Genomic DNA, 6757 nt, shown 5'->3' with positions numbered 1-6757 from the left:
CCTGCTGCACTTAAAGCTGGAGGTTCCTGGCTAGAAAGTCTTGCCTTCCACGCAGGATCAGATGATCGCCATGTTTAGGATCAGGAAGGAATTTTACCCCATGGTCAGACTGGTATGGATTGTTGGGGTTTTTGTCTTCTGCTGTAGTGGGAAGATTGACCCTCTTCCTGGGATCTTTTGAGTAAATTACAACAACCCTTGCAGCAGCAGGATGTTGGCTACCATGGTTGCCCTTTGTTACTTGTGGCAGACTAGGGTGTTACATCTTGTGTTGTGTTAGGGTTGATTATAATTTTGCTAAGAGTTAGACTAGGGGTTTGAATAGGGATGATCCTGCCTCAGGCAGGCTCATATCTCTAGGAACAGAACAGATTGTGTCTTGATAGCTGTACTAAAAGTGAATATGGATCTCTGAAAGTTACAAAAATATGTGGAGTGAAGGTTTATTTATAACGTATTTAATTACATGGAATATGCATCTGATATCCTTGCTGTATCTCTTGTCAGTGTCATAGGAAGGACCCTGTTGTAACTTCAGTTTTGTAATAGCAGAAATACTAATAAAGGGCCAAATCCTAAAGGTGATACTGAAATGAAGAGTTTGTTCTCAGGAAAAACTGAAGAAGGATTTGAAGATATTGCCAAAAAAAAAAAAAGTATAACTTTCTTATAGCAGTTCCATCCAACAATAGAAGTTTGAAACTTTTTATAACAAAATTGAGTGATATAGTTACTATTTCCCAGAGTGTGGATGCATGTGACAATTGAGCTGTTACAAAATGTCACTAATTGGGAATAAGTTCACGGTTGTACATCCCATCATACTGTGCTCTTAGCATTCCAAGTAGAACGGTCACCTTTTAAGCATTGGCTGTGCCATCTGGGAGTGGGAGTGAGTGCCCAACCCAACTTGCTTTGTAGTGAGTGAGTGGGGGGAGGGGAGTACTTGCACCCATGCTTTGGAGGTCCTAGTGGGTGGGTGACCTGTAGCTGTGGGTGTTTTCACTTTTCTGCTTTCCCTTCTTTCCTAAATGTGAGTTCAGTAAAGTTCAACTGCCTGTACTTGACTTAATTCTGCAGTGGGCTTGCTTGGCTTGGGGTGTCTTGGATGGGGAGGAATGATTGAATTAATGTTTTTTGGATCCTATGGGTTGGTGGGGGCATGATGGTTGAATAGGGAATGAGGATGCAGCTGGTTGTTGGATAAATATTTTCTGTTGAACAAGCAGTACAAGGGAGCTCATTGATTAAAATATACCAGTAAAGGGGGCAACAGAGTTCTGTCTGCATACCAGAGTGGCCACTTACAGTGTGGTAGGGGGGCAGGGACGGGGCAGTGTTGAGGAGTAATGCACTGTGAGATGTCTCAAGGACAGACCAGAGCCATGTCCTGGAAGGCTTGGCATCCACACACATAATTGACCTGGTTTACAGTGAACCTGTTCAAAAGAGAACTTAAATTTTCCAGGTTCACTTTTTGAAACATTCAAAGCACCTTTAAATCATTTATTGGGCTTGTACCATCTGTATACTTCAGGCTTAAACTGCATTTCAAACCAGTCTAAGCGCAATGTGTGCCCACAGCCCCAGAAAATATTTTTGCCTTTGCTTTCACTGCAAATATGGTTGCTGCTTTTCTTTTACCCTTAAAAAAATCAGTTGATTTCCATCTCTGTTGATTACTTTGGCAGCTTTAACTGCCATGTGACTGTGCTACATGGAGCACTAATTTAAAGAGATACTACAGGGGCAAAATTTGCTGCATTATACCAATACAAGGGATGGCAGAACAATTTGTCAAATTCTAATAGACTTTAGGAAGTGAAAGTGTCATCATGTTTCAAAGTTTGCAAGTAAGTCCATGTCTACACTATAGATTTTGCCTGGAATTCCTATGCTGGACGTGTGAGGAATGTGATCTCTGAACTACATTCAGCACTGGAAAAAGCCCCTAGTGTAGAAGCAAACACAAAAGTAAATGTGCTTTTGCTGATAGAGCTTGTTTCTGTTGGGGTGGAGCTGAAATAGGCTATAATGATAAAAGCAAAGAGTTGCCAATATAACCTGTGTCTGCAGTAGGAGTGTTTTGCCAGTAGAGCAGGCCAATATAGTTATATGGGCAAAGTACTTGCAATAAAACCTAGTTTAATAAATGTATGGGGGACAAAGTAACTCGTATGATTTTCCCTCCATTTAATATTTATTGCTGATTATTTTATCAACTGTATATGATTTTAGTGCTAAGTATATGAATTTTCTTACAGCTATGAGTAACATAATGGTATCATAAACCTGTGTACGTTATTATATAAAGGAACTATTGCCTAAAACTCTGTACCCTGCTTATTATAATTATTATACAAACTTCATTGTATAGTAGTTTGTGAAACATAATTTTGTTTCTTCTAACCACTAGCAAGATTTATAGCTCTGATAAAGCTCTGCCCTAACGCACATTTCCTTTCAAGGATCACACTCCTTTCATGGGAAGCTCTGCCTCTGATCTCCCCGAAAAGAAGCCTTATTCAGTCTTCCTTTCCTGAAGGACTTCCTGAAGCCCCAGCATGACTTCACAAGGAAACATGTCTCTGAGATCTGTCTTTTTTTTGTTGCTGGCTTCCCTGGAGATCCATAGCACCCTTGCCTTGGAGAGCTCCTTTTTGGTCAGTTCCTAGGAGGCAGCTGTTCCTTTGTTCAAAGCAGGGGGGCGGGGGGATCCCGAACAGGACAGCAAACTGCTCAGCTCCAAGCAAACAATTGTTATTGTGCCACTGCAGTTCCCTCTGTCTTTCCTGGGACTACACTCTGTTCTCCCTTGGACTGCTCCTTTCGCTCTGTTCTGTCCTCTCTATGATTATTTTCTTCTCTCCAATTTCCTCCCAGCTTTATTGAAGCTCCCTCTTTCTCTTCAGGCAGCCACCCTTCCAACAGAACTCTTATGCAAATATCTAGTATTCAATACAGGCATCGACTTTCATCCAATAAAATGAAACAATGTCATAGGGAACCAGTGTGGGAGCGGTCTCTGTTGCCTGCTTCCAGGTCCGGACTGCCATCTTCCCTGAAAAGGATATATAGGTAAACTGCCCACGAACCTTTCGGGAACTATTTTATTTTCGTCAATGCACGCTTAGACCGAGCCCCACAAAGTGTTCTCCAATGGAACTACAGGTGGGTAAAGAGGTTTTGCCTTGCTCAGTTTGCAGCAGAGGCCTGCAGAAGGTGTTCCAGTCTCTATGGGAGGGTAAGAGATTAGGCAAAAGAGAAGGATGGTTGGAAATCCTTATTAAATTAAGATACGGAAACAGTGATTGGTGTTTCTGAAAATCGAATTAAAATATATACATTCTTTCATAAGTGACTATGGTGCTATAACGTGTTACTGGAAATTCGTTTAATAAGTGTTTGATACCGTGTATACTATGCATAGCAACTTTCATATTCCCATGTTAAAACTCTAACACACAAATCAGTTATCCCTATCTTACAAAGCGGGAAAACTGAAGCATGGGGAAACTAAGATACTTCCCTAAGATTATACAGAGAGCAGTGGCCTATGCTCTAGTCACTCTGCCAGACTGGTTGCCATATACTTATTCCAAAATTCCTTGAGCAAGTCCTTTAATTGTTATCCTTAGGGCTCACTTGTGGGACATTCCTTTCCCTGCAACCCTTCCCCACCCCCCCTCTAAAAAAAGTGTAAACACTTTTGATACTGTTGCTTCTGTTGATGTCAATAGGGAATGTCACAACTAATTTTAAACAGAAGAGAACTGACCTACGCATATGAACACCAGCATACATGCATACATAAGGTTTTCTTCAAGATTAAAATCATATATAATCTGGATTCTACATAGACAGAAAAGACATTTGACTTTTGAAACTGATGGCAAATGTAGTGAATGTCTCCTCTGCTGATAAAGAGCCATTGGTTATCTCCCTGAAAGAACTTTCAAATTATTTGTAGTAAGTATATGCGGGTGTGGCTGGGAATTGGTAATTCAGTTTGTGTTTAAAACTAAATGGCTATGAGATAAGAATTGCCTAAACTAAGGTCTGCTGCTTCAGTGCTAGAAACAAGTATAAGCAGGACATAGCTAGGAGTGGGTAACAATGGTATTCTGCTATATAGTGGGTGTTGTTTTCATTCTTAAATTCAGCTGCCAGTATGCCTTTCTGAAAACATGCAAGACTGAAATACCAGTACAGGAGAAACAACCCTATTGGCAATGGAAGGTCTTAGCAAGTTATGATAGGAATTTGGGAGAACGAAGGAAACTCCCCCCCCTTCTCGACTTTGAGAACTAAGAAGTCAGAACTCTTTTTTTGGTCTAAAAATATTAATTTCACAGATACCCTGAAACTAAGTAAGATAAAGCATCTGGTGCCATTACCAGGGCTCATTATATAGGTAGTACTATGGTAAATATAATGGTGACCACATTTAACTAAGGCTGTGCTGGTCAGTGAGGAGAACTGGGAATATATGAAAGCAGGATCCAGACTTCTCTTTCCCTTTTCAGTTTAGCAGGATTTGCTAAACTGTTTTGCTGACTTAGGTTTAGCTTTTGCGGAAGGGGTATAGTAGAAAAGGCCTGCCAGTATAACTTGCATGCAGCCTTGCTGTACAGCAGATCTTTCTATGGTAGGCACTACTTACACCAACAGCAGTGGTTTTGCCAGTAAAGCTTCTTTCATTCAGATAAACTATCCCAGCAAAGGCACTTTTTGATTGTAGAACTGTTTGTACATGAGTCTAATAATGCCCCCCAATAAAACATAACCCTGTCTGACATTATTATGCCAGCAAAAAATTGCAGTGGAGATCAGGCCTGTATTGAAAGGAAAATGTGATGTTGTTTTAAATTAATTTGTATGTCTTAATCATTGAGAAATAAACTTCCCATTTTAAACTTGAGACAGTCTATTACACTCATTGAATTAAGAAAAGAAAATCCAAGTTTTGTGAATAGGCCTGGTATACATGCCAGAGTTTTGCCAGAACTGTGACTGCTGGCACTTTCGTGCTGTCCTGAGGCGGCAACAGCTCTTCTTTCTGTCATAAGGGCACTGATTCTCTTGTTTCTCCTGGCAGGAGGTGTTTAGAGAGGCCACTTCTGCCAGCTGCTATGGCTCCTTAAACACTTGCTGCCTTCCCAAGGTGTGCTTCTCTCCTTGCTGGCCCAGGCACTGTGGTGGAGCCATGCAGATGTGCGTGTGCAGTGCCAGATGCTTTTCTGTTGTCTGCTAGAACTTCTGGTGGAAGCAGCAGCCTAGCAACCCTAAACACCAACATGTTGCACTGTTGTATAATTCAATATAAAGCAAAGGAAGTACTGCTAAGGCACAGGGCATGGGACTAGGTGCCAAGGGGCTGGGTTCTGTTTCCAGTTTTGGTACTGATACAAGTCTGACTAAAGACACTTCAGTCCTCTGCCTTGATTTCCTCATCTGTAAACTGGGGCTAGCTATATTCACCCAGCCTTACAAAATGCTTTGTACTTTACAGAGAAAAACACCTATAAAGGCAATGGCTGCTGTTTCTGTGCTTTTTTTTTTTTTTAAACAAAGACAAAACATAAGAAGCAACAAACACCCTTCAGTTAGTATAAAATGGAGCTGCCTACTTGCAACTCATCTAGATTAGGAAAAAGAAAAGATGTCTTTCAAATTGAGTTAAATTAATTGAAAGGAGTTAACTCAACTGGTGTTAAGTAGATTTTTTAATCAAGTTAACATCAATTGTGTTAAGATAGTTCAATTGGGAGAAAAAGGTCCTTAATTTCTACCTAGCCCAGGCCTTAATAAAGCCTGTGTTTGGCAAGAGCAAGCAGCCTTCTTCCTCTGGGATTGTTTCTGGTTTGTACCCTGCAACCAGAACACGTCAGGAAGCAGCATTCTCAAGTGGTGTAAAATGCCACAGGTCTATTTTTAAGCCTATAAGGCTTTAAATGGGTTGGGCCTGGATAAATTAGCACCTTTGTATGCGTTGACACCTCAAGATTTGGCTTAATTTAATCACTTGAGCTAGCTGCTCCTGCTTTCATGGTGAGAAGATTGAAGCTTTAGATACAGCTTTCCAGACCAGTGCTCTGCCTCTTGACTTTTTTCCCCTCCTCCCCTTGTGAGGGGACCGGAGGCCACGTTCTTCACTACCTGTCCTCCTGGCATGAAAGTTTTTCCGGGCTGATTTAAAGTCACTTCACACCCACCAAGTGCAGGGGAGTAAAGACTGCCCACGGGCTGAGGAACCCGGGCTGAGTAGATAAGTTTACTCCTCCTGCTTTTTCTTTTCCTTTTCCTCCTTGATCTGGTGACCTTCAGACTGGTCTGCTGCCCCGCGCCCTTCTGGGCTGAGGGCTGCAGCCCCAGGTTAGTGCGGGCGGGTGACCCAGGGCGGCAGGAGGCGTCCCCAGGAACGAGTGCCGCCGGCCAAAGGGACCCCAGGGCCCGAGAGCAGGCGCCGAACACCCCGGGCCCGGCCGGGCGGGGACGTGCCCAGGGACTTCTCAAGAGCGGAGACTTGGGGCCTCCCCGCAGCTCCCTGCTCGCGCGCTGCGGGCCGGGCCGGGGGCAGAACAACTCGGAGCCACGTCCAGAGCGTCCCGGGGGGCGTCGCGCGCCTCTTCCCTGGGGCCGCGCGCCCGGCCCGGCCCGGCCCTACCCCCGCCTGCTGGCGCCCTGCCTGGGCCGGGCCGGGCCGGGCCGGGCCGCCCCCGCGCTCTCCCCTCCCTCCCCGGTCATGTGCCGCTTT

At 43.6% G+C, this 6757-nt stretch overlaps 1 protein-coding gene across 3 annotated transcripts in view; it reads left to right on the top strand.

The window, feature by feature from the left end:
- FOXN3 (forkhead box N3) overlaps window positions 1–6757 on the top strand; it is a 219176-nt gene that overhangs the window by 109935 nt on the left and 102484 nt on the right. Inside the window, exon 1 of one of the 3 annotated variants that reach the window (XM_025209758.1) lies at window positions 6124–6375. The exons of the other annotated variants lie outside the window; for them this stretch is intronic. The gene's annotated coding sequence lies outside the window, so the exon portion shown is untranslated. Of the gene's footprint in view, window positions 1–6123; window positions 6376–6757 lie in introns of those variants that run through there. 3 annotated transcript variants of the gene reach the window in all.

This window comes from Alligator sinensis, unplaced genomic scaffold (assembly GCF_000455745.1).
Source record: "Alligator sinensis unplaced genomic scaffold, ASM45574v1 scaffold281_1, whole genome shotgun sequence".
Lineage (NCBI taxonomy): Eukaryota > Metazoa > Chordata > Crocodylia > Alligatoridae > Alligator > Alligator sinensis.
Note: the sequence above shows the minus strand (reverse complement) of the source record. Positions and strands in the feature narration are given on the sequence as shown.